The sequence below is a fragment of the Cynocephalus volans genome, chromosome 3 (assembly GCF_027409185.1).
Source record: "Cynocephalus volans isolate mCynVol1 chromosome 3, mCynVol1.pri, whole genome shotgun sequence".
In the NCBI taxonomy this organism is placed as follows: Eukaryota; Metazoa; Chordata; class Mammalia; order Dermoptera; family Cynocephalidae; genus Cynocephalus; species Cynocephalus volans.
In genome coordinates this window covers 52,514,981-52,542,629 of record NC_084462.1, presented here as the reverse complement: position 1 = coordinate 52,542,629, position 27,649 = coordinate 52,514,981, and the positions used below count along the sequence as shown (strand labels likewise).

Below are 27,649 nucleotides of genomic sequence, written 5' to 3'. Positions count from 1 at the left end.
CCCAGCACAACTGGTATCTCCAAAACTCACCTTTCCCTTCCCAACTCTACTATAGCATTTTATTTGAATTCCTATGTCATTCTTTGTTCTACTTTGCAGTTTGTGTGTCTTCTGTACTATTGGGCATTGTTGGTGCTATTTTTAAGGGTGAGGACTGTTATTTATTCACCTCTGTGTCCCATCTCCCTCTGGATCTGCTCAACTCCCAGCATTGTGCCTAAAACATGTTGTGTGACTGATAGACATTTTGAAATGAGCACATTAATGAATAAAGCCTGTGGCCTTTCAACACCTCCTACATAATGCCCCCACATGGCAATGCATGGGCTCACTTGAACATGGAACAAAATTCCACAGAGCACACCATAGGTTTATCTGCAGAAGTTCTTCTGGAGCCAGGCCCAGGAATCCTCCAGTCCTATCCTGATTACACTCCCCAGCTTTCATGAATGCCAGGGAGTGTGCCAGAGGGGTGGAGGCCACCCCTCTCTACCATCACCAACTGGCACTTGTCCCTACCGGGACAAGATTTTCAAGGGTGGCAAGTGAGAGGTACAGAGTTCTTGCCTCTCCAGCTGGGGAGTTACCAGAGATGATATTCACAGTATTAATGACATCCACAAACAACAATTACAATTGATTGAGCACTTATGAAGAGTTACACAGGGACATTCCTTGGCATTTCACAAACACCCAGTTTTCTAGAATTTATTAGGTCCCAGGGTCTGACCTAAGTGCTCTATGTAGAATTTTTTAAAAATTTAACTTTTGCAGGAACCCTACAAAGTAGGAATTAATAATAATATTATTATTCCCATTTTCCTGATGAAAAAACTGAGTCCTAGAGAGGCAGAACAACATTCCAATGAACACCCAGTAGGTGGCAGAGCCAGGATGCAAACCCAGGTTGTTCTAGCTGTCTCCAGATGCATTTTTTTCCTTCCTTCCCTCCTTTCCTTCCTTCCTTTTTCCCTTCTTTCCTTCCAGACATTATTTTTAATTGTACAAGGAAACCCTGAATACATTTTTCAAAAACGCCATATGGATAGAATACAAATCTCCTTTATCCTTCCTCTTCCATTAATCTGTACATAAAATAAGTAGTTCTATTTCATTTTTCAAGTTTCTGACTTGGTTGTTGAATTATATTCTGAAAAAGCCACAAGAGTCCCACGGCTCAGAAAGCAAACTATCTAACCCGGTACCCCGCGGAGTCCACCTCTGCCCCTCCCCATGCACAGGGGGCTGGTGGGTTAGATTGTGAACGCCCTGCAGAGTGTCTTTATTCATATACATGCATAAGAGTGCTTTCTTATTTCCGCATGCTGGGGCCTAAAGGTAGTGTACCACACACACGGTTCTGCATCTCAGTAGGTATTTATGAACCACATCACATTTTGTGTTTTTCCTGCTAGTATCTGGGAAGGGAGGGAGCAGGACAGGCCTGGCCAGTGTTTCTCATTGGCAGAGTTCCTTCTGTGATACCCTCTGTCTTCTTTCCAGCAGCTCATTCCTACCTCCTGAGTCTGGCTCCTCCACTGTGAGCATCGCAGGCTGGGCAACTTGGACACTAAAGCTCCTGCCTGGTATCTCCATACATGTCCACTGGCCTGTAGGCTGAAATGGTCACCCCTAGGCCTTCCTGTATCACCAGTGCATACGCGTGCACGAGCATGCTTTCTATATCAAACAAAGGTCTAGATTGCGGCATTTCCAGAGGTGTGGAGGGAGTACATTTGAAAAGGGCTTCATGGGCACCGTGGAATGGAGACCACTGAGTAGCTGCAGCTTCTTGGGATGGCTTCTTCCCTGTGCAATTTCCACACTGCCACCAGGTGAAGGCACGATGCCTTTCCACCTCCCACAGCCTCTGTCCCTGCCAGCCCCAACCTTCCTGCTTTTTTGTATGCACAGGGCCCAAGCAGTGACTCACCAGTGACTTTGATCCCGGCTGCTCCACCAGGATTACAAACACTGACACCCACCCCTCCCTTGGGAACTGAAGCTGACAAATCCATCTCCTGCCACAGCCCCATCCTGGGCAGGCCCCAACTGACCAAGGTGACCATCTTTTGGGAACTTGACCAAAAATTGAAGACTTGGTTGAATTTATCCAATACTGAGCTGAAAAACTAAGGATTTCATGGTGGTAAAAACTGCCTCAGAAGCTACATTTAATTCATTCTGAATTCACTGGATAAATATTTAAGGAGAGCTTACTAGGTTCCAGGCACTGTTCTAGGTCTGGAGATGAGGCCCGGCTGTCATTGGACTTGCATTCTGGAAGAGGAGACAGCCAGTTAAGCCCCTTTCCCTAAAGGAAATTTATATATGTGTGTATTATTGTCAATGCCCTCCACCAGGAACACCTGTACCTGAACAAGGTGAGTTTATTTTTGCAATGAGGGAGAACACACACCATGGGAGAACCATGGGCATCTCAGTACAAGGGCTAGAAAGAACCTGTAATAGGATTTGGGTTTTGCTTGGGTGGTTTTGGAGAAGGCCCAAGGTAGTGGGGGTTTGCTCTGGAGCAGGTGTGAGTCTGTAATGGGCACCTGCATTAATCTTATCTAAAGGAGAGCAGACTCCTATAAGGCCAAAGCTATTCATTCATCGATGAATACGGAAGCAGCAATCTTTCCTATCAGCCATAAGAGGAGGATGTTTGGTATTTTTGGCTTGGACAATGTTCATGTTTGGTCTGTGTTCAGACATGACGCTGGAGTAGTCTTGTATACATCTTGTACATTCATGGTCACAGAGAGGTCTTGTCGAATGCTGATAGTCTGTGAAGCTGCTTATGTTCAACAGGAGAGCACCAAGGCCTGGCTGTGCATGCGGGGCCCGCTCCTAGGTGTCAGGGGTTGCACGCCCTACCCTGCCCCCACCCTGTGTATGTGTATGTAATTTCAGGAGGACGTAACTGCTGTGGAGACATGGAGTAGGATAGGGATTGCCAGGGTGGGGAATGTGGTTTCTTGACGTGGTTAGGGAGGCTATGTGGTGAGGTGACATTTGAGCAGATGCCTGAAGGCAGCCATGACACACCTAGGGGAACACAGCCCTGCAGAGCCAGAAACGGCAAAGGCCCTGAGTAGGGTGGGCTTGGCTGGTCTGAGGCCTAGCAGAGGGGTCAGGGGCAGGGAGGTGGGAGGCGACATGTGAGGGGTGGTCCAGGCCAGATCAGGGCAGGCCTGTGGGCCAGTGGAGGGACTTTGGCCTTCACTCTGAGTGAGGTGGGGTGGACCGAGCTACTGAGATTCTGGTATGAAAAGAACCCTCAGGCTGCTGTGCTGGAGTGGACTCTAGGGGAGGGTGGAAGCAGGGAGGGAGTCAGGAGGCTGCTTCAAAGACTCAGAGGAGAGAAGAGGAGGGCTTGGACCAGCCTGGGGGTGGCAGTAGAAATGGTAAGTGCTTGAACTCGACAGGGATTTCCTGATGGATTGGATGTGGAGTATGAGAGAATGATACCAAGATGTTTTATTTGAGCAAAGGAAAGATGGAGTTGTCCTTTCTTGAGATGGGGAAGCCCCCAGGGAGAGCAGCAGATCCGGAGCTCAGTGGGGGCATGTTAAGGTCGAGGTGCCCCTAGACATCCAAGTGGAGGTAGCAGGGAAGCAGCTGCACCCGTGGGCTTGGAGTTCATGGAGAAGTCAGGGTGGGCATACAGATTGGGGAGTCACCAGTGTTTACACGAACACTTGGTGAAACCCCTAGAGTGGGGATGTAGGTAGGGAGGAGGTCTCCTTCTTTGTCTGCACTCACTTCCTGGGCTCTCCAATATTTGAAAGTCTGAGAAGGGAGGAGGAACCCGCAGAGGAGACTGAAAGGAACATCTGGAGAGGGAGAAGGAGAACCAAGAGTTCAATCATCTATTAACAAATACGCACTGAATTTCACAGGTCATCCCAGAATTTCTAAGACTTTAGATTCTGGGCCACCAGGCATACTGGACAGATAGCAGTGCTGGGCGGAGGGGAAGGGAGGTGTTGGCCAGGACTGGTGGGTGACACTAGGCATCTGTTCTTCCTTGTTCCTTGTTAACAGAACCCTGACTTTCTTCAGGGAGGCAATTACTGATATAAAAGTCTACATCTCCCAGCTGCCCTTGTAGGTAGGTAGACGAAGTTTTGTCCAGTAAGATGTAAGTGGAAGAGTTGTGTAGAACTACCACAGTCTGCTTAAATGGAGCTAACGTGCCTGGGAGGCACACATCTCAGGCTCTTTTGCCCTTAGTCCTTCCTCCTATCTGGAATACGGGTGCTATAGTTGGAGCCCCAGCAGCTATCTTGGACTATGAAGCAACCTTACAAATGGAAACCAAGCATTAAGGATGACCACATGGAAATATAGGAGCTCATGTTCCTGACAACTGTGGAGCTGCCGACCAGTCAGGGATTGCTTAACTTTAGATTTCTTTTGTATGAGCAAGAAACAAATTTCTATGCTGTTTAAGTCACAGTTAGTTTGGAGTTTTCTGTCATATGCAGCAAAAGCTAATTCTAATGGATATGAGATTTGTTCATAGTATTTTGAAACTGTGTAGACAACTTGTGCAGTACCAAGGATTCCCAGATGACTGTCATGGTCCCTGACCTCCCAGAACTCCCTATGCAGTGGGGTGGTCTAGCAGATAAGCAGGCCGTTACAAGGCAGGCTGATAAGGGCTTTGACGGTGGTTATGCTCCAGGGTCCGCAGTGAGGATTCACACAGATGGCAAAGCAAGCTTCATCTCCGCTTTCCTCTTCTCCTTTCAAATCATATCTAAATTCAATAACTCAACATGTGTTCCATTGCCTATATTTGATTTAAATATATTCTAGTACTTAATTTAAGCCTTGGAGTTGAAGAAGAAAAATATGATAATGTGGACCAGATTTTAGATGGTTGGCAGTTATAATTTCACAGAGATCCTGTATGGAATAATAAGCGATAGTTATAAACTTGCTAAGAATCAATTTTGCATGTGGAGCTTCATCGAACCAACAATTATATAAATACACTAGCGCTAGAAAATTGGCAGGATGCTAAAACTACAAATGTGGTCTGTGTCATTTCTTTAATGGAGCAATTATTTCGATGCCACCTTTTCCCTTTTGAAGGCACCTTAACAGCACATTTGGCCAGCTTCTCACTACTGGCCAATACTGTTCTTAAATATCAGAACCTGGTGTCTTAGACATCTCCAGATCTGGGCCAAATGAAGACACAAACCTATATTGAGTTCTTACTAGGTGCCAAGCCTATTTCCTATGTTATCCTATTTAATCTTTTATATATATATATAAAATCTTTTATATATATATGTATATATACATATATATACATACATATATATATATATATGTATGTATATATATGTATATATACATATATATATATATATAAAGATGACCAGTAAGGGGATCTTAACCCTTGACTTGGTGTTGTCAGCACCACGCTCCCCCAAGTGAGCCACGAGCCAGCCCTATCTTATTTAATCTTTACAATGACCCTGCAAGAAAGGCTTTAGAATCCTTTCACCAGTAAGAACCAGGCACAGTGTCTAAGCGATCTGACTCCAGTCCTACAGAGTTCTTGAGGGGCAGAACCGGGATTCAAACCGAGCTCTTGGGCTGCTTGCCTCTACACAAAACTGTTTCCCAAAAATGCCTTCCCTGGTGGCGTCTTTTCTCTCATCACACAGTCTTTTAAGCCTGTAATCTCTTTCGTCCACTCTAAGCAGCTTTCTGCCCATGGGCTCTATTTCCCAGGTTCCACCGGTCACAATCCTACCCGTTCTTCCAAATCTTTTGCACACTTCCCTCCCCCTCCATAAACCTTCCTTGCACCTCCCATCTGTGTGACCTGTGTTTCCCGGGAATTCTCCCCACCCCTCGCTTGGCTCTTACAGCGCTTGTCACTTTCTATTCTTTACCAGGGCTCTTTGTATCCTTAAATTACCCACTCGGATTATCGATTTTCTGTGGGAGGTAGAAAAGAAAGGACGTTAATTGCACACTTCCTTTGTCTAGGAGTTTGTCTCCTTTAATCCCCCAAACAATCCTATGAGGAGTTTTTAATCTGTCACTTTACAGATGAAGAAATGGGTCACACAGCGAGCTAAAGTGATGGTATGAGCTGCAAACCCAAAACGCAAGGGCGAGGAATTACAGATCTTTCTCCCCGCTCCAAGAGTAGCACATCGCGCAGGCGTGCAGTTAACGCTTGTGGAATGAATTAATGGATGGATGGAGGGATGAATGAACATTTGAAGGCTAGCTTACAAAAGGAGTTTCAGAGAAATGTTACAGAAAAGAGAGGTGAAATCTCTCCCCTCCCCGCAAAAACCATACAGATTCCAAGTACGGATAGAGTTTGGTGTTTGCAGAAAATACCAAACACTGCAACGAACCTGGAGTAAAAGAAAGGGTTTCCTTAACAGTTGGGCAACTAAAAGCGTCGCTACGCAGAGTGCAAGGAGGCGTACAACGCCTGTGATCCGGCGACAGAAATAAGAGGCACATGCAATCTACAAAGCTCCCTCCTTCGGAAAGCTCTAGAACAAGGTCGCGTTTTGTTCCCAAATTCGGGCCGCGGGGGCGGGCAGACGCCTGTCCCTTTAAGAATCTGGTCGAAGTCCTTTTCCTCTCCCTGCCCCGCCACCCCACCCCACCCCACCCCCGCGGTACCGGCGCGGCCTGGGCGCCCACCCCTTTCTCCTCCTGCGGCGACACTAGAGGTTCGGCCTCCTATCCATCACAGAGGGCCGTCTTTGATTGGCTGCTGCGCTTCGGGCCTGGAGGCGGGGCGGGAAGGCCGGAGAAACTAGTTTGTTGGCGGCGGCTCCGCGGTACGGCAGCGGGAGCGTGGTCCCAGCTGTGGCCAGCCGGCCGAGAGGGGCTGCGGCTGCGGGGGCTGCAGAGCGCGCACGGGCGGCTAGGGCTCTCTGAGCGCGGCAGCGGGTCCGGGACGGGGAGCGTGGCGGGCGGCAGCGCCCCGAACGGTGAGTGCCTGGTCTGGGCCGGGACGCCGTCCCCCGGGCCGGCTTGCGCCTCCGCCCCCGGCCACCCGCTGGGGACTTGTCACCCACTAGGAACGAGACCGGGCGCGTGCAACCCCCGGCAGAGCGAGCCTCCGCGGGGCCGCGTGTCCCGGCAGGAGCGCAGCGTGGCTGGGGTTCCCGGAGCCGTCCCGGCCACCGCGGGGCTTGCGGGCCGTGGGGTCGGGGACGACAGTGGGGGCTGTAGTCAGCCCCACACAAGGCCCCAACCCCGGCTCTCGCCGCCCCGCCCGCGCCTGAGGAGCCGGCGAGGGTATTTGCTGAGAGCTCTGGGCGAGGGAATGAATTGTTTTGCAAATGGATGTTGCGCGCGGGAGCTGCTACTCTTTCCCCTGGGAGTGGTTGATTCATTGAGTCCGCAGACTCTCTTTTTAAAAAATTACTATTGATCCTGGAGGGAGGAGGCTGCTGCCTTTGAGCATGTGAGCGGTGAAGCTCTGCGCCCAGGCCGAGCGGAGTCCCCGCGCACTTGGACGCCGAGGGCCAGATGGCTGCCTGCCTGGCGCAGAGCGAGGACGGAGGGGCTTAACCGGAGAAAGGTCTGCACGAGCGCAGCCCGGCCCGGAGTCCGCCGCCCCTTTGCCTCGGGCCGTTTGCGCCCCGCCTAACACGGCCCCTCGTTTCTGTTCAGAGAACTGTGGAGCAGCGGAGAGATCACACTCCTCAGCCATGCCCTCCTGGGTGGCGATCAACCTGGCAGGTCCATCAGCCTGACTCTTACCCCGATCTTGCCCTGGCTCCAGGACCCTACCCACGCTTGTACGCCCCCACTCCCCTTTTATCCTTCATAGTTGCTTTAGAAGCTTTTCTTTTGGGGGATTTTGCCCCTAGCAGTACCAGACACTTTTTTGTCCTGCTGCTTCAAAGCCCCCAAAGTGCATTCCCACTGTCCTTGAGCAAAGAAAACTCTCTACAGCTACTGGGGCTGGAGGGCGGACCTAGGCTCTTGCAGGTTTAATCTGGACGTTCTTAGGCCCGGTTGGGTCCTGGTTCCGTTGACTGTGGGGAAGGAAGGCTGGCTGCGCTTCTGAGTCACTGCCGAGAATGCGAGGTGTCTGGGCCATTTGGTTTCACTCTGGTGGTACAACAGAGGGAAGGACGAAGGGAAGTTACCAGTGGCACAAGGAGAGGAGACAAGGACCCCGTATTCTTATCATGGACCAGACTGGTGACTGTGACTTGGGGCCAGGCCCTTTGGGACCCTGGGCTTCTGTCTCCCTGTTCGTAGGTAGAACTGATGCTCAGTGGGCCTAGGCGTGCTGTTAGGATTCCTGGGAGTGTTGGTGAAGGCTTGCATTTGGGGGCTTGGGATGAGTAGGGCACAAGGGGAGTAGATTTGGTGTCCTTCTGAGACCGTGTGTCTTTGGGTTCACAAGCTGTGCCTGTAGAAGTTGATGGAATCAGTCTTCCATGCCTAGCAGCTATTTCGGTTTTAAGTCATTTTGTCAGGTAGTGTGACTCCAGAGAGTTTGTTGAAAGGAAGGTAGAGAGACAGGGAAGAAACTTTGGTCCTGGGTCTCGGGCTGCAGCTGGATTTATGTGTGTGGTACAGAGAGAAGAGCTGTGGGCAAGTTGCATCTGCAGCTTGATGACCCTTAATAGCATCTGAAACCTTCAGGCACCCAGTGTGGGGAGAGAACAGGAAGAAAAGAGACCAGCCCCGGGACTGCTTGGTCTGCATTGAAAGCAGGCTTGGTTCTTCCCATCCACATGGGGAGAGGATGAGTGAGTGTTTTTTAGGGGGTGGTTTGGCCATGCATTCATTCATTCGTTCATTGTTTTTGTTTTGTTTTGTTTTGTTTTGTTTTAAGATGACCGGTAAGGGGATCTTAACCCTTGACTTGGTGTTGTCAGCACCATTCTCTCCCAAGTGAGCTAACCAGCCATCCCTATATAGGGATCTGAACCCGTGGCCTTGGCGTTAACAGCACCGCGCTCTCCCAAATGAGCCACGGGCCGGCCCTCGTTTGTTGTTTGAAGAGACTTGATTGGACACCTGTTGTGTGCCAGGCCCTGGGTTAGGTGCTGGGAACCCTGCCTTCACGGAGCTCCTAGATGAGGGGGTGCTGGCACATCATAGTGTTCAGAATGCCCCAGTGATGAAAGCAGCAAGGGAAGCTGAGGGAACACAGAGGAGAGGCACAGATGTTCAAGGCTTCCTGGAGAGAGTCTGCCTCAACTAAGTGAAGATGGCAAAGGCAAGCCACAGCCCGGATTCCAGGCCTCGGCAACCGCCTTTCCTCCTACCACCCGCCCACACTTCTCCCAGAGGCCAAGTCGTGGCCAACCTCAAGGCAGGCACAAGTTGAGGTCAAGGAGAATGTAGGTGAGAGGTGATGGGGAGGTTTGCTGTCAGTTGTGGTGGTCTGGCTTGCACAGGCAGCAATCAAGGTGTTCGCAGGAAGCTGGATGGCTTCTGGATGCAACCTTTCCTCTCAGGCGTTCCTGAGAGAACCCTCCCCTACTAGCCCCAAAGACCAGCGCATTGCCTGAACCCTTAGTCCATCTGTAGCAGCTAGCATTGTGGGTGTGGTCTAGTCATGGGGGCTGCGGAGCTGGCACAAGAAAACAGAGTGGCCAGACACAAATGAATTGGCTGATTGAGATGCTGGTTTTCATCTAATGTGGTGAATTTCATAATTGAATTGCCTCAGCTGGCCGGGGCTTTTGAAGCATTTTCCCAGCCAGGAAACACTTAAGTTTGGACAAGCTGGGGGGCCGGGGGGCGGAAGAAGGAAGAACTTGCACATCCACAGCTTTTAGTCACAGCATCCCAGCAGGACTTATCAATCAGCATCTGTCCCCAGGTGGCGGAAGTCAGCCCAGCCTCCACAGTAGGTTCCAACCCTTTCCCAAATCACTTCATCCTCTGAGCACCATGTCTCCATACAAATTCTAAAGGTATCTAAAGCTGGTGGTACCTGTCAGCTTCAAGCTATCAACTTGACAGACTGATTCCAGGATACTCAGGGATGTTAGGAGCTGGGGAGTGGGTGCTGTGGGGACTAGGGAGGCAGAGAAGGGGTGCAGGGATACAAAGAGCTCCTGTTAAGTCCCTTCAACACAAGGTCAGTAGAAAGAGCATGGACTCTGGAACCAGACTTGGGTTCAGATGCTGCCTGTGTATCAGGTTCCTTAACCTCATTGAGCTTCGTCAGCCGTTTTCAGGATATTGTGAAGATTCAATGCGAGACTGTATAGGAGCCCCTAAGATGTTGTCTAGCACCAAGTGGGCATCTATCCTGCCAGGGTGTCCTTTCCCTTCACCCCATCCTCTAGGCACAGAATTGGGGTTGGGTACCTGTTGCTGTGAAGTTGACTTACAGTCCCCTCCAGGGTCCCCAGCCACCTCCACCCACCTCCTTCTCTTGCTACTCTTTTTTACTGTCAAACCTTTCCTTCCAAGCTCTGTCGTGGTCCCCTTTTGGACGATAAAGGGTAGGCATGTGTGGCTTATTGACCTGTTTTTAAAAGTGGCAGCTCTGTGGTCTCAGAAATCCCATTTAGTTAGGAAATTGCACCATATTTTCTGCGAATACATAAAAATCTTCCCAGCCATTCTTTTCCCCCACACTGGTCTCCTGCACCCTAGGTTGGGGACACAGTCTGTGTGAGGCTTATTTGGGCTACCCCCTGTTTCAATGTGACCAAGGCCCAAGGCCAACTCTACCTCTTTACCATCCCACAGTGGGAACCCTCAGCCCTGGAACTTGTGAGCACAAAGAGCCCTTAAGTGGGAGTGTGGGGGTCCTCCTCTGCCCTGCCTGCCTGTGTGACTCCATGAAGGTCCCCTTACCTGGGTGCTCTTCAGTATAATGCTTCTATTAAATGTTTTTCTATAAAATTGCAAAGGTTCTTGCAAGCTCTGATGTCAAGCAGTTTAAGAAGGCTTTAGTTATTTGCTTAGCCATCATGAGCAGGAAGACTTTGAGAGGCAGCCAGTAGAGTGCAGAGGAGCCGAGTTAGAAATCAGTTGGGTCCTCCACCAAAAAAATAAAATACTTAGGAATTGAGTTAACCAAGGATGTGAAAAATCTCTATAATGAGAACTACAAACCACTGCTGAGAGAAATTAGAGAGGATACAAGAAGATGGAAAGATATCCCATGCTCTTGGATTGGAAGAATCAACATAGTGAAAATGTCCATACTACCCAAAGTGATATACAAATTCAATGCAATCCCCATCAAAATTCCAAAGACATTTTTCTCAGAAATGGAAAAAACTATCCAGACATTTATATGGAACAATAAAAGACCACGCATAGCCAAAGCAATGCTGAGCAAAAAAAATAAAGCTGGAGGCATAACACTACCTGACTTTAAGCTATACTACAAAGCTATAATAACCAAAACAGTATGGTACTGGCATAAAAACAGACACACTGACCAATGGAATAGAATAGAGAATCCAGAAATCAACCCACACACTTACTGCCATCTGATCTTTGACAAAGGCACCCAGCCTATTCACTGGGGAAGGGACTGCCTCTTCAGCAAATGGTGCTGGGATAACTGGATATCCATATGCAGGAGAATGAAACTAGATCCATACCTCTCACCGTATACTAAAATCAACTCAAAATGGATTAAGGATTTAAATATACACCCTGAAACAATAAAACTTCTTAAAGAAAACATAGGAGAAATACTTCAGGAAATAGGACTGGGCACAGACTCCATGAATACAACCCCAAAAGCACGGGCAACCAAAGGAAAAATAAACAAATGGGATTATATCAAACTAAAAAGCTTCTGCACAGCAAAAGAAACAATTAACAGAGTTAAAAGACAACCAACAGAGTGGGAGAAAATATTTGCAAAATATACATCTGACAAAGGATTAATATCCAGAATATATAAGGAACTCAGACAACTTTACAAGAAGAAAACAAGCAACCCAATTAAAAAATGGGCAAAAGAGCTAAGTAGGCATTTCTCTAAGGAAGATATACAAATGGCCAACAGACATATGAATAAATGCTCAACATCACTCAGCATCTGGGAAATGCAAATCAAAACCACATTGAGATACCATCTAACCCCATTTAGGATGGCTAAAATCCAAAAGACTCTGAACGATAAACGCTGGTGAGGTTGCGGAGAAAAAGGAACTCTCATACATTGTTGGTGGGACTGCAAAATGGTGCAGCCTCTATGGAAAATGGTATGGAGGTTCCTCAAACAATTGCAGATAGATCTACCATATGACCCAGCTATCCCACTGCTGGGAATATACCCAGAGGAATGGAAATCATCAAGTCGAAGGTATACCTGTTCCCCAATGTTCATTGCAGCACTCTTTGCAATAGCCAAGAGTTGGAACCAGCCCAAATGTCCATCATCAGATGAGTGGATACGGAAAATGTGGTACATCTACATAATGGAATACTACTCAGCTATAAAACGAATGAAATACTGCCATTTGCAACAACATGGATGGACCTTGAGAGAATTATATTAAGTGAAACGAGTCAGGCACAGAAAGAGAAATACCACATGTTCTCACTTATTGGTGGGAGCTAAAAATTAATATATAAGTTCACACACACACAAAAATAAAAAAACCGGGGGGGGGGGAGAAGATATAACAACCACAAATACTTGAAGTTGATACGACAAGCAAACAGAAAGGACATTGTTGAGGGGGAGGGAGCAGAGGGAGGAGGGAGGGAAGTTTTGGTAAGGGGCAACAGTAATCAACCACAATGTATATCGACAAAATAAAATTAAAAATAAATAAATAAATAAATAAATAAATAAATGTGCTGGGCTCAGGTGGTACAGCAATTTGATCCACAAAAAAAAAAGAAAGAAAGAAATCAGTTGGGTCTTTCTTCCAGCTCTGCCTCTGATGTGTGCCATGGGCTTTGGAAAAGTTACCTCCCCTCTCTGGGCCCTAATTTTTCTGCCTGTAAAATGAGGGGGGTGCAGTAGGTAAACTCGGTTTCCTTTCCTTTCTTGATGAGTAGAGACCGAGTCAGATTTTCCCAGTAACTCCAGAAGGACAGGGCTCTCCTGCCTCATGCCTCCTTCTGCCCACTGTCTTGGAATGTGGAGCCCAGGTGTGAAGGGTCTGGGTGTGCCCGTGGATGGGGGTGCTGGTGAATCCAGAGGACTGGGTTGAGGAAGCACCAGGCTGGGCTGAGGGGAAGCAGGTATGGGCTGGAAGGAAGGTGATGTGTGGGTGACTCATTTCCCAAGGTCGCTCTGGCTGGTCCTGGGCAGGGAGCTGGGCAGCAGGTGTGGGAGCACCCAGCGTGACCCCCCTCTGGGACATATGGGGTGAGGCCTAGCCTGCGGGATGCCACCTGGGCACAGAGGCAGGGCCACCTCCTAGAAGAGAGATGGGCAAAGAGCTCTGAAGAGCAAGAGGGATCATGAGGGAGCCCAGGGGGACAGGAGGAGGAGGCTGAGGTCAGGCTTTACCAAGGAGGTGCCTGCAAGACCAGTTGGATAGCTCCTCCCATGGGAGACGGGCTGAGCAGGGCCATGGGAGAACCATGTTCACCTTGGGTGTCACTCCCCCACCTCTACCAGGACGACGCCTTCAGCTGTCAGCTGTGTGGTCAGGAGTATGATGCAGGAATCGGATGGAAACAAAAAAGCCTTGCTTATTTTTTGCCTGCTCCTGTTGGGCCCCCAAGGAGAGGCTGACCACAGATCAGTCTAGGCCGGATGGAACTAATTTCCTAATTAAGACAAGAGAAGCTTTGCTTGTTCAAAACCCAAGATGAGCTGCCTGCCAGGTTTGCAGTTGGCCAGGCTGATTTGTCTGGGCAGGACTGAGGGCCAAGAGATGGAGGAGATTGCATCCTGTGTCCAGAGTTTCTCCTACACCCAAGCTGGTCTCTTGTGAAACCTTGGGCAGCAAGTCTCTTAACCTGGGAATGCCTCTGCTGTTCACAGCCTGGGGAATCTGGTGGGAAAAGGTATCCAGCTCCATTAATGCAGCAAACATTTATTTAGCGCCTCTGAATGGTTTGCTCTGGACTGGAAACTGGGGAAAGTCAGGTTCAAAGAGAGTCTTTGCTTGGGAGCCCCATGTCTGGCATGCAAGGCAGATGGGCGGTCAGATGGTTGTGGCACAGCACTGGGGTTTGAGTGGCATGTCCAGAAAGAGTCTGCCTCAGTTTCCTCGTTGGGGAGCAGAGGAAATGGACTCTTGTTAGTCTCTTCATTCCAATGAGTCCAGTGAACATGTTTTACTGTTTGTTCTCTGCCAGGCTCTGGGATTCAGCAGCAAATAAGGCAAGGTCCCCACTGCCCTGGAGCCCCCATTTAACTGGGGGAAGTAGACACCAGATAGAGTACATGCAGCTGCAGTGAGGCTGTGGAGGAAGTGGACAGAGAGATGGGAGGAAAAGAGTCAAGGTGAGAAGGACCCGCCCAGAAGAGGGGGTCAGGAAGGCCTCTCTGGGGGTGACATTGGAGCCAGCCATGGGAAGGTGTGCCAGCACGGAGCACAGCAAGTACGAGGTGGGAATGGCGAGGGCTGGGGAGGGGTCTGAGGGAGCAGAGAGAGGCTACAGCCATGACGTTCTGCATGGGGAGAGTAGGGAAAACGTTGTCCTTCTAAGTTTTATTGTTTTCTTTTCCTTCATTAATACATCCACAGATTCCCTTTATAAATGAACAACATAGGAAAAAATGGAGCACGGTATGAAAGCCTGCCCCCCTCCTTGGTATCTGTCACCACTTGGGTGCATACCCTTCTATTGCCCCTTTTCATGTATAGACTTTGTTTTTATATAATTTAGATCGCACTTACACTCTATAAATTCTGTCACTGGATAGAACCTGTGCTGGAGCTCTTTCCCTTTTCACGTGACATAATATTCCATACTGGGGCCAGATCACCATCTGTCATCTTGTTATCTCCTAGTGAGAGACTTTGGGTTTGGCCTGATTTTCCCCCATACGATCAACGAAGTCTTGTACATCCTTGATCATGCGTCTTTATGAGTGAGTATAATTATTTTCAGTTTTCATCATTAAAGCCAAAGGGCTTTTTAAAGTGCCCATTTCCCCTAATCCTCACCCTTACTCTATATTATCCATTGTTTCCAGTTTTAGCTAATGTGATTGGGGGGGGGGGGGTGTATCATTATTCCTGCCAAAAAAAAAAAAGGATCCAGTTTTTTCAGGCTTTCTCTTTTGATTCTAATCCACCTTTGTTTTTCCAGAAGATCAAGGTTTAGCAAGTTCTGTCTAGCTGGTTCTGTCTCTTATTGGTCTCCTGACCTCAGCTGGGGACACAGTGAAGCTCTTGGCCCTGTGTATTCATCTGTGAAATGAGGCCCTTTAATCCCTGTCCTGCCCTGCCCCCCATCAGGCTGCTGTGTGTTGTGCATGAGAAAACATTCCTGAAAGTTCATTTTATGCTGAAAAGCTCTGCAAACATGAGGTGGCATGGTATTTACTAGTGAAAGCCAAATATCTGAAGCCTAGAACATTTGAGTGAATTCAAGTGTTTCTGAACACCTATCGTATCCTGGGGAGGAGCTGGGTGACTTCGCCTATGTGAAGCGGAGGTGGCTTTACATCGGAGGCATCTGCCTGATGTCCCTGAGATGCAAAGGACCTTACCTGGCTTGAGACAGATGTGTCACTGGCCTGGTCTCACCTGCAGGAATAAAGAGGTGAACCAGAGGGTAGAGAAAGTTCCCTAGCCAGTCCATCAGAAGGCTCAGAAAGGGGCCTCAGGCACCACAGATGGAGCCATGAGTACGTGTAAGTTGAGGTCGAAGGCTGCGGCTCCAAGAATGTTGTGAACGTCCCATGTTTATTACTTTGGGGACCCATGTACTTGGTTTGGAGACAGGAGGTAGGGAACACTGTGGAGGCCAAGGGAGAAGGAAAAGCAGAATCTCTAGGGTTGGGGAGAACCAGGCTTGATTGGTCCCCAGTTGGCTTCAGGCCTGTGGTAGAGTCCAGGACTGCTGGGCTTGTGGCCTGACTCCACCCTTCCCCCAGTGAGGAATTCATTACTGGGATTCAGGCACCTGGGACATCTTAGCCAGGCTCTCCTGTTATTTTCCAAGGGAGCTGAACCCCACCATTCTGAAAGCAGCATCCAGGTTAGGCTGTGATTCCCTGCTGCTCTGGGGATGACTCAGAACTGAGCCACAGAGAGGCTCAGAGGACAGACATGGGGAATGGGGGAGCATCCAGGGGGACAGTGGGCTCCCCAAAGGGCTTTGGTAGGAAAGCCTCCAGCCTTTGTACCTCTGCAGTTAGTGAGGGGGAAGGCAATTTTTGCATTTATCACATGCCTCCTGGTTCTGGTGGTTGGGTGTTTGATTAAGGGAGCAAGGGAAGCATCTCACTCCAGAGCTAGTTTTGAGTGGGTCCTCCTGGAGGCCGTGGCATGAGTGGGCTGCACTTGCTGGGCCCCTACCCCATTGCCATCCTGAACACAGCTTGAAGGTGCTACACTGAGTCAGAGTGAGGCTACATCATCAGGTTTCCTTTCAGCCACCAGTACCCACCGATATATGTGTGTTGCTTGCAGGAAGCTGCAGTTGCTATTTTTTACTACTCCAACCAGGACTTTTACTGGAAGGTACAATTACAAGCAAAATGTCAGGGTTTGGCTGGTCAGCTAGGCTGGGGGAGGCTGCTGCAGGCAGAAGCAGGGGCCACTGCACAGCAGTCACTTGGTGTGTAAAGCAACACATTTTACACGTGGACACACCTACCCCACTTGTTGGGTGGCTTCCTCTGTACTGTTTCCAGTGTCTAGAGATTCCTTCTAGGCAAAAAAAGAGGACTTTGCTGGACTTTGCCCACGTAATTTGCACCTGAACACCTCATAATTGGTTGGTTGTGCAACTATAAAGCCAACCTGGGGAGCAGTGAGCAGCATTGTTCTTAACTGCCCAGAAGCTGAAACTTTGCTAAATGAAATTATTGAGAACCTACTACATGCTACCCACTCTCCTAAGTGCTAGGAATAGTGACAAATAAGACAGCCCCTGCTCAAGCAATTGAAGAATGCAGAAAGTACAAGTCATCCAAACCTTCTGAATGAGCACCCAATATGTTTTTAATATATAGAAGTCCCCCCTTATCTGCGTTTTCACCTTCTGCGGTTTCAGTTATCCACAGAAAACTGCAGTCCGAAAATATCAAAATACTTAGAGAGACCACATTCACATAACTTTTAATTCAATATATTGTTATAATTGTTCTACTTTAGTATCAGTTATTATTGTTATAGTGATAGCAATTAATAACACTGTTGTTATGGCAATCTCTTATGGTACCTTATTTATAAATTAAACTTTATCATAGTTCTGTATGTATAGGAAAAAACGTAGTATATATAGGGTTTGGTACCGTCTGGGGTTTCAGGTACCCCCTGGGGTTCCCCTCCCCATCAAGGGGACTACTGTATATGCATTACAGCAGGAGACCAAGTGGGGCTTATATTTGTTTCTGTTGCTGCAAAGCAAATCTCCCCAAGCTTAGTGGCTAAATGGTGCCCATTTATTAGCACACAGTTCTGTAGGGTAGAAGTCTGGGCTGGCTCGACTGGGTTTTCTGCCTATGATCTTACAAGTCCAAAATCAAGGTGTCGGCTAGACTGGGCTCTTATCTTGAGGCCCTGGGGAAGTATCTGCTTCTGAGCTCTTTCAGGTTGTTGGCAGAATCAAGTTCCTTGGGGTTGTAGGACTGAGGTCCCTGTTGCCTTGCTGTCTGCAGCTGGTGCTGATCTCAACTCCTAGGGGTGCTGCTTTCCATCTTCAGCACCCCTGTGGTTGTCCATCAGATCCTTTTCAGCTTTATGTCTCTGACTTCCACTTCTGTGACCAGCCAGAGAAAACTCTGCATTTAAAGGGCTCATTGATTATCCATGCCTGCCCAGATACTCTCCCTTTTTTTAAGATCGACTGATTAGTAACAACATTAATTACTTCTGCAGCAAACATTAATTACATCTGCAAATTCCTTTGCCATGTGGAGTAGCATGATCACAGGAGTAAGACTGGGTAGAGATCAGGGGGCATCTTCAAATTCTGCCTACCCCAGGGCTTATGCCGACAGGACCACATCAACAGCAGTATTAATAACACAGGTCTCATGAGTTGAGCGAGTATTGTGCATCCCACCATGCTAAGCTTGTACATGTCTTCCCTCATTTGATTCTCAGGATGGTTCCTTGAGGTAGAGACAGTTATTTTCACCTCAGTTTTCCAGATAAGAAAACTGATGCTTAGAAAACTTAAGTATGGGCCCGGCCTCTGACTCACTTGGGAGACTGGTGCTGATAACACCAAGGCCACGCATTCGGATCCCTATGTAGGGATGGCCGGTTAGCTCACTTGGGAGAGCGTGGTGCTGACAACACCAGGTCAAGGGTAGAGATCCTCTTACCAGTCATATTTTTCAAAAACAAGAAAAGAAAAAGAAAATTTAAGTATCTTGGGCCAGTTTTACAGGTAGGAATAGCAGTGCTAGGATTTCAAACCAGGGACTCTTAGCACCTAGCCACCCTGTTGGGCTGCTCAAGGTCAGCATCTCCAGTGTGATTCGTGTGATTTGTGGAATACCATCCAGGACAGGGTCAAGTGTTGCTCTTTTCCATCCAGCACTTAAAGTGTTTACACAGCAACCATGGGGATCGTACCACAGGTAATACAGCAGACACTGGGGACCTCTCATGGGTTTATCAGATCTCTGGATCATTTTGATTCTTATTCCATTGGCTATGTGATTAACCCACTTTCCATTCAGCAATATTTACTGAGCATCTAATGTATTCTAGGCAGCAAAGATGACAAAGGATATGGTCCTCAAGGAGTTGTGAATATAGATAAGGACACAAAACACAGTGACCCAAGGGACTAAAGAACGCTGGACGGCAGAAACAGAAAGGTTACACTGCTGCCACAAAAAAACAAAGGGCATTAGAATGTTAATTCCAGGAGACGAGACACAATTTTTTTATTTATTGCATGCTATATCCCTTGTTCATAGCACAGAACCCAGCACATTGTGGGTGCTCAGAGGTTATTTGTGGCATTAGTTTTTTGAGCCTCTACTATGTACAAGGCCCTCTACGTGCCAGACAGATGTAGTCTGGGGAGGTGGGGTGCGGTCATGTAATAAGAAGGACTGTGAGGGGGTGGGACTTGAGAGGGGAGAAGGGACCGCTAGAAAGCCCAGAGGGTACCTGGATGAGTGGTGGAAGGAGAGGGGTTGGGTGGGTGAAGGAGCTAGAAAGGGTGGGACAGTTTCAGTGAGGCTTCCTGTCAAAGCCTCATTGAAGGCATTTGAGCAGGAGACATTGGTGGTCAGCAGCCAACCATGTGGCACCAGGCTGTTGGCAGTGGGGAGGGATGGGGGACGGTGGTCCTGTCACAACCCAGCCTGCCGTGGTGAGGGCCTCACCTTGTCTTTGGCAGTAGGATTGGAAAAGAAGTCCCCAACACAAGGGACCTGTGAAGGAAGATTTAATGACACTTGGTGGCTGAATGATATGCTAAAAATGTGTACAAGAATGAGTGGCTATTTATGGGCACCCATGTATTTGGCTATAAATATACGTTTACATGTAATTTCAAGAGACCAAGAATTATCAGCTGTGAAGCCCAGTGCTGCAGCCCACATGTGGTCCCTCTACTTTGCTGCCAGAGGCCCTGCCCTCTGCAAACCACTGAGATCTGTTATTTTGGAAAAAATTGAGATGGTCCTGTGGGTGAGAAGAAGGGCTTCTGATAATGAAGGGAGGCCCAGAGCAAGGCCAAGGTCACTGGAGGGGAGGCAGCTGGCTGTGGCTTAGAGGGTGACTGCATGGTAGTGCAAGCTTGAGGGGACACAAAGACCCCAAACAGGCCCCACACTTCCTACAGAAGTTTCCTTTTCTCCTAGTTCTTAAAAAAAAAGAAAGAAAAGAAAAGAAAAAAAAAAAAGTGTGGTTAATGTGGAGGATAATGAAGTTCTGTTAGCCAAGTGTTTGCAAAGTGTCATCCCTGAGATTCTCTCTGGGCCCACAAGGTCAAAACTATTTTCATGGTCATACTAAGACATTATTTGCTTTTTTCACTCGTTCTCTCCCTAGTGCATAACTCAGTGAACCAATATTTTCCAAATGACCGATGCTCTATGTTGCAAAATCATGCATGGGTAAATGATCCATTCAAAGTGCAGGACAGGCCAAAGGATCGGAATGTCACGAAGTACAAAAGTTCATTGATATGGGCTCAGACTCCACATTGCAACTAACCTTTAAGCAACCACCATTTTGCAAGTCTTAATGTAGTATCTAAGAAGAGTATCTACAATCTTCTGAAAGGCTCTTAAAAATCTCCTTTTCCCTTGTCTGACTACCTATCTGTATGATGCTAGATTTTCTTCATATCCTGTAATCAAAACAACATATCTCAACAGATCGAAGAAGCAGATGTAAGAATCCAGCCACTATTGTCAATAAAAAAAAATTTTGGAAAATTTATTTATGAAAAACAAGTGGTATTTATGTTAGCATAATGAATTTATTATTGTTATTTTAAAATTAACTAACATAATTTTTTTCTCAGTTTTAATTTCGAATATGGTAAATGTCTTTAGGCAAAACCACATAAACAAAAGTCCTCAGGGCTCTCAGTCACTTCTAAATTGTAAAGAGATCCTGAGACCAAACAGTTTGAGAAAAATTGTGCTATCTGAAGCCCCCACAAACCAAAAACTGGATCTTACGCCCTTTGTCCAGCCTCTACATTCAATTTCCCCCTTAGTCCCTCAGCATTCTTTGGGTTGGTATAATTATTTTCACGCCCATTTTACATATGAGGAAACTGAGGCACCAAGAATTCGAATAGTGGGCACAGGTCTAACAGCGCAGAGGTGGGAGTGTGGGCATGCAGGGAGGTCTTAGGCTGATGTGGCTGTTTTCAGCTGGGGCAAGGCAGATGCTGGAGCGAGAGCCCTAGTCTGTGTCCTCAGATCGCCCGCCTGCCCTGTGTGTAGCACATACTCCTCACAGCTGCACTCAGCCTGGCGGGGGGCAGGCTCCATGCCTTCTTTCCTGAGCCTGGACTGAAGGCGCAGGTTTGCTAGGTGGCCAGGGGAGGCTTGGGAAATCAAGTGTTTTCTGTTTGCAATAGCATTCTCCTATTCAGGCACACAGTGTTGGTGGCCAGGAAGGTTCTTCATCTTCATAAGTAGCCCCTATTTTGCCATTTCAGCAGGGACTTTGGAGTGAAACAGCTTTGAATACTGGCTCCAGCCAAATAGGATGTGTGCACATTACTTACCATCTCAAGGCCTCAGTTTGCCCATCTGTACCATGGGGACAGTGATACCCCAAAGGAATGTTGTGAGGACTAAGTGAAAAGAATGTCTGTAAAGCTCCGGCACCATGGCTCACGTATAGCAAGGGCTTTGAAAGCTAATGTTGCATCTGGCCCAGAGTTCAGCAGGCTCCGGGGTGTGCAGTGAAAACTGAGTCTCCCCTGCTTTCCTCCCCAGAGTAGCTGTTATCAACCAGTATCTTACACAGCCTGCCAGAGAGACTTTGTGAATATACCAGCGGGTGTGTGGTATATGTGAGCATGTGAATAGACAGTCTGGTTTTTAACAAAGAAGACAATGTCCTATACACAGCTCCTCTTATTTTAGCACATAAATCCAGCCATGTAATTTTTTTATGCAACTGTATGGTTCTCCACTCTGTGAACGTACCAAAGTTTATCTAACCGGGCCTCTTATGAACATTGAGTTGTTTCTAGTCTTTTGCTTGTGCACCTGAGCTGCAGTGGATAACCTCACTCATGTGCAAGCGTGACTGAAGGCAAATTCCTAGGAGTGGAAATGCCAGGGCAGAGGGCACATGCATTTGTCATTTCGAAAGATGTTGCCCAATTGTTTTCCAAAGAGGTTGTATAACTAACTCTCCTTGCTCTCATCTCTCTCCATGGGGATAGAAAGAGCTGTGTGTTTTGGGCTTTAGAAATTGGGAAACATTCTCATTCTTTTTTTTTTTTTTTTTTTAATTTTATTTATTTATTTAAAAATTTTTATTGAATCAAAATTGATTATACATATTTTGGGGGTTCAACATTGAGATATGTTGATCAAATCAATATTACTAGCATATATATTGTTACAAATCGTAATTATTATTTATACCCCTTGTCCAATCCCTCCCCATCCCCCTTCCTCTCCCCCTCCTCCCTCTAATCACCCTATATTTCTTCTCACCCTCTGAAAGAATAATGGTTACTGTGTTGATTTGCTGCCAAAATGATCTGTCCAATGCTGAGAGGCATGATCAGGTCCCCCAATACAATCATAGAGCAGATGCCTCTTCTGTTACTCTGAAATGGGCTTTGTGGAGAGAGACATCCTCCTCCTTTCTTTATCTCTACTGGTGACTCTTCTTTTGTCAATGCATTCCAGTGGCTGGGGGAATATCTGCGTGGTGGTTATGGTGTCTAGCTGCCTTCGTGGCAGCCATGGTTTTCTTGGCAGCCATGGTTATCATGATGGCTGTGATGGGCCACCCACATGGAGGAGATGATTTTGGCATGCTCCTTGGTGCTGGTGGTGTGCCTGGCTGTGGGGAGTGTTTGATCCCCAGCTCCATACCCTGGGAACCCCAGGTGGGACCCGAGGTGCTGGTGGGGTTTGCCTGGTTGTGGAAGGGGGGTCCAGTCCCCTTCTCCATGCCCTGGGTCCCCGGACAAGCCCTGAGGCACTGGCGCAGTAAGCCTTGTTGTGGGAGGGGGGTCCGGTTCCCTTCCCCATGCCCTGGGTCCCTGGGCAGGCCCTGAGTCACTGACACAGTAAGCCTTGTTGTGGGAGGGGGGTCCAGTCCCCTTCTCCATGCCCCGGGTCCTTGGGCAGGCCTGAGGCGCTGGTGTGGTGTGCCTGGTTGTGGGGGGGGTGGTGTCCAGTTCCCTTCTCCATGCCCCAGAACCCCGGGCAGGGCCCCCAGGCACTGGCAAGGTGTGCCTGGTTGCGGGAGGGGGGTCCAGTCCCCTTCTCCATACTCTTGGACCCTGGGCAGGCCTCGAGGCACTGGCACAGTGTGCCTGGTTGTGGGAGGGGGGTCCAGTCCCCCTCTCCATACCCCAGGACCCTGGGCAGGCCCCGAGGCACTGGCAAGGTGTGCCTGCTTGTGGGAGGGGAGTCTGTTCCCCTTCTCCATGCCACAGGTCCCTGGGTGGACCCCAAGGTGCTAGTGTGGTGTTCCTGGTTGTCCGGGGGGGGGTCCAGTTCCCTTGCTCCATACCTCGGAACCCTGGGTGGGCCCCAAGACAGTGGCACAGTGTACCTGGTTGTGGGAGTGGCATCTGGTCCACTTCTCCAAGCCCCAGGTCCCCGAGTGGGCCCCAAGGCACTGGCAAGGTGTGCCTGTCTGTGGGAGGAGGGGTCCAGCCCCCGGTTCCATACCCTGAGACCCCAGGCAGATCCTGAGGCACTGGCGAGATGTGCCTGGTTGCAGGAGGGGTATCCGGTCCCCTTCTCCCTGTCCCGGGTCCCCAGGCAGGACCCAAGGCACTGGCATGGTTTGCCTGGTTGTGGAAGGTGGATCCAGTCCCCTTCTCCACACCCCGGGTGGCCGGGCAGGCCCCTAGGCACTGGCACGGTGTACCTGGTTGTGGGAGGGGAGTCCGCCTCGGACACCTGAGTGGGGTCCTGAGGTGCTTTCCTGATATGCCTGGGTGTAGGAAGGGGGTCCAGTCCCTGTCTGCTAGCCCCAGGTCCCCGGGCGGGCCCCGAGGCATTGGTGGTGTGCCTGGATGTGGGAGTAGGATCCGGTCCTGGCTCCAATCATAGGGTTCCTGGGTGGGGCCCCGAGGTGCTGTCATGTGAGTGGTTGTTGGCTGGGGTCCTGCCCTTGACTTCATGTATCATGTGGGCCCCAAGGCATTACTGGTGTGTCTGGGCCGGAACTAATTTTTTGTCCTTTGCTTGCTTCTAACATGGGGGAATTTCCTGTGGGAACCAGTACTTGAGCTGTGTGGTTGAGTAAATTGCTTCTTTGCTGCTGTTTCCCTAGGGAAGCCTTTTTGTGCAGCTCAGGGTTTAATGGTTTGACCTTATAGGTACTTCTGGCTCTCCAGATACTTGGTGCACCTGGGTTGTGTAGAAACTCTGATCTGGGCCTGAGTTTTTTCCTCAAACTGTACCCCATGCAACTCTGCATTCCTGACCAGGCTCCTCTGAGTGGTCCTGCGCTGATTGGGGGGTGGATCAGCTGTCCTTGCTGTGTCCCAGTGTTCTCCCGGTGAGCCTGTCTCACCCACTGCCCGTGCTCCAAATACTTCCCATGGGACGGGCCCTGCACTGGTCCCTTGTGTTGACTCACCGCCTCTGAGTGTCTCCCCTTTTTCAGCTGTTCTGGCTCCTCCCTCCTGCGTGGGTCCACGTGAACTCTGTTAGTGGTATTGCTGTGCTGGGGGCCACCAAAGTCCTCTTTTCCCCTGCTGCCTCCAAGTAACTCTATCTGAAGGGCACAGCTGACGCTTCTACAGGCTCCTGCTCCATGTGCTCCAGCATTAAAGCACCGCAGACCGAAACGCTAAGAGCAGATTTTTCTTTCTCTCGTCGTGGTTTCTCTCACCTTCATGAGTTCTGTAGGTCTCTCCTCCTCTTCACCTGAGCTCTAGTGGCCCCAGCTTGGCTGATGTTACATTTTTATAGTTGTAAATTCGTTGATTTGTGGGAGAGAGTGACGCTGGGGACCATCCATTCCGGCGTCTTGACCGGAAGTCCAAACATTCTCATTCTGATTTCACACCAATGCCGACAGCCTGGAGAACAAAGCTTCTGGAGAAAGGGAGACAGAAATCCACCACCAGTAAATGGCCGGTGCTTTCCTCTTGTGTTTTCTCGTTCTGTATTACATGTTCATTTTCCTTCAAGACTGCCTGCCACTCCGGGTGGCTCATTGAAAGTGATATCTAGTGCAGAGTGCTTTCAATGGCTCCATCTGTGGGACCAGACAGGAGGAGACACAGCCACCCTCCAGGTTCCCAGACCGCCTCTGTCTGCAGGGGGCCAGGCCAGTCCTGTTGAAGAGGGAAGAACCCTCGTCATGATGCGATGTTTGCTTTGGAGGGGGCTGCTCTCTCTGCCCCTCATTTCTCTCTCCAGATGGCTCTGGATTAGTGAAAGGAAACAAGTTATTTCACCCAATGGGTGAACCTGAGTGCTGAGTTTTTTGTCCCCTCTGTGGTTAGGGCAGTGTCATTTCATTGGCCCTGCTCCCATCTGGAGCAACAGCTGGGCTGGCAAAGACTCCCCCTCTGGGGGCCAGGGTCAGTCCAGGCAGCCCACCGAGCTAAGAGGGAGTAGGACTCAGCAGGTGGCAGCTGGATGGCACCTTCCATCTGCCTGAATGGATTCAACCACCCGCTGATGGCTGGAAGAGCCTTTTTGTTGCAGGGGTGGTTTAAGCATGGCTTGGTGGGTGGCCTACCTGGTAAACAGAACTTTTAGGACACTATAGCATCAAAAAAATCTATCAGTCTTCTCCAAAGAGTGCGTTTCAAGAGAATACAGTCATTGAACAGAAGCAAAGGCATTGTTCGTTCATTGAATAAAAATTCAGAAGACTGTGGGTGAATGGATTAGTAAATCATGGTTATGTATATTTCACAGACATTAAAGTTTACAGTTGACAATCCCAGAGACACTAGACTGTCCTGAGGGCACAGGCGTCTGCACAGAGTCGGCTCTTAACCAACCAGTCTTTGTTCAGTAGTGGGTAGAAGATAGGAAATGACAATTATGTGGAAAGTTAAGGTAAAAACAGTGTAAAATAGTATTCTATAATTGTAACAATTCTAAAATGTTTATTATAGGATACAAGCTGGAGATAAGTCAACGTGAAAATAATGCTTCTGTTTGCAGTGTTTCTCAATCTTTCCTTGTTAACATTCCGCCTCCCTCAGGCCCTTTTAGACCCTTTTTCTAGTCACACTTCCCGTTACATTTTAATACCACACATGTACTATACGTCTGACAAAGCACTGTATGTATAGCCATGCTTTACACATAAAAAGAATAAGATTGCTTTGTCCCCCAAGAACTAATTTTTGCCCTGTTAGAGGCAGTATCTCCATCTACCACCTCCCTTCCCTCTCAGTCTATGAAAATGCCTGTTAAGGGTAGGATTCTAGGGGATTTACATCTGTTGTATCTTGCTCATCATTATTATGTTTTACTGAAAAGACAACACAGGTGCCCTGGGGTGCCTCTTGCCTGTCTCGCTTGGTCTGCGGAGCTCACACTCCCTGAGAAGACAGGGTACTGGGCAGAAAGAAGGGTTCTGACCCTCTGTGGCTGCATCCACATCTGCCATGGGCTGGGTGTGTGGTCTGTATGGTTCCTCCTAGGGGAGGGCTCTGCTGGCTGGCTTCTCTTCAGAAGAAAAGAGTTGGCGAGGAGCCAGCCACATCCATATCCTGCCGAGTCCTGGGAGACTGTTAGATCCTCTCCCGAAGGTGGCCTTTCTCGGTCGGGCTTCCTCAGCTGAACACAGAACACAATCCAGGAGCTGCTCCCTGTTGGGACCATCAATGGCTGGAGAGAAGTAAGTTCATTACTTGCACGGATGGCCTGGGGCCTGAGCCTCTGCAGGATCTCACTGTCCCAACTGCACAGAAGCTGGTGGTGGAGAGGGGCTGCTGCAAAGGCTAGACAGAGAGGGCTGCCTCCTGGTACTGGAACCCAACAGAGAGGCTGAGGCCCCACAGTCCTGCCCTCTTCTGTCCCTTTTTGGATTTGAATGCTGCCCCTTCCCCAGCATGTGATGTTGGGCTTGCATGGTGTAGTTGTGGGGACACAAACTCAAGCGAGGGCCCTGAGCTCTGTCCCCACTCTCTATGTGGCTTTGGGTAAATCGCCTAATGTCCCTCTGCCCAGTTTCCTAACCTGTAAAATGCAGGTGACGCTGGTACCTTAGGATGTGGTGGGGATTAGAGGAGTTAACACATAAAGCATTTAGAACAGCGCCTGGTACATAGTTGGTACTCAGCTAGCTGTAATTAGTACAGCGGTGCTGCTGTTGATGTTGTCATTATCATTAACCTATGAATTTGTTTTATTGTCTGTAAATTAAAGAAATAGTAGGACACATGCTAGGGTTGCACTTTCTGGCTCTTTCTGGCTCTCTCATGGGTGAGTGAAGTCGGGTTTTAGCCAGTGAGACATGAGCAGAACTGGTGTGTGTCCTTCCAGGCCAAGCATTTAATAATTAGTGCTATGCTTTCCAGAGCGCGCTCTCTTCTCCTTTTGGCATAGTGACTGGTGACATGGTGGCTGTTACCTGGGTTCCTGGGAGTGAGGGTGATGAGAAGAATGCTCACCACTTGAACCACGCTGCATGTAGTATGAGCAAGAAGTAAATCTCTGTCCTGGAAAGCCATTGAGATTTGGGGGTTGCTTGTTGCTGCATCAGAGTTTCGCCCACCCTGACTGAAACACAGCCATAACTGTGTTGAGCTTGATTGTGAGGATCAAATCTTGTGTGTTAAATGTCCAGCGCAATATTAAGTACATGGTACTCATGCATTTGTTCTGGCTCCCTTCCCCACCAGGTTTCCCCCTGATTCTTTGCAATGAGTGTTGCTTCATCTTTCAGCAGGG

General features: G+C 48.8%; 1 protein-coding gene across 1 annotated transcript in view; it reads left to right on the top strand.

The window, feature by feature from the left end:
- Positions 1–6,862: 6,862 nt before the first annotated feature.
- KLHL25 (kelch like family member 25) overlaps positions 6,863–27,649 on the top strand; it is a 39,945-nt gene continuing 19,158 nt past the window's right edge. Inside the window, exon 1 of the mRNA XM_063090657.1 lies at positions 6,863–6,989. The gene's annotated coding sequence lies outside the window, so the exon portion shown is untranslated. The remainder of the gene's footprint in view (positions 6,990–27,649) is intronic.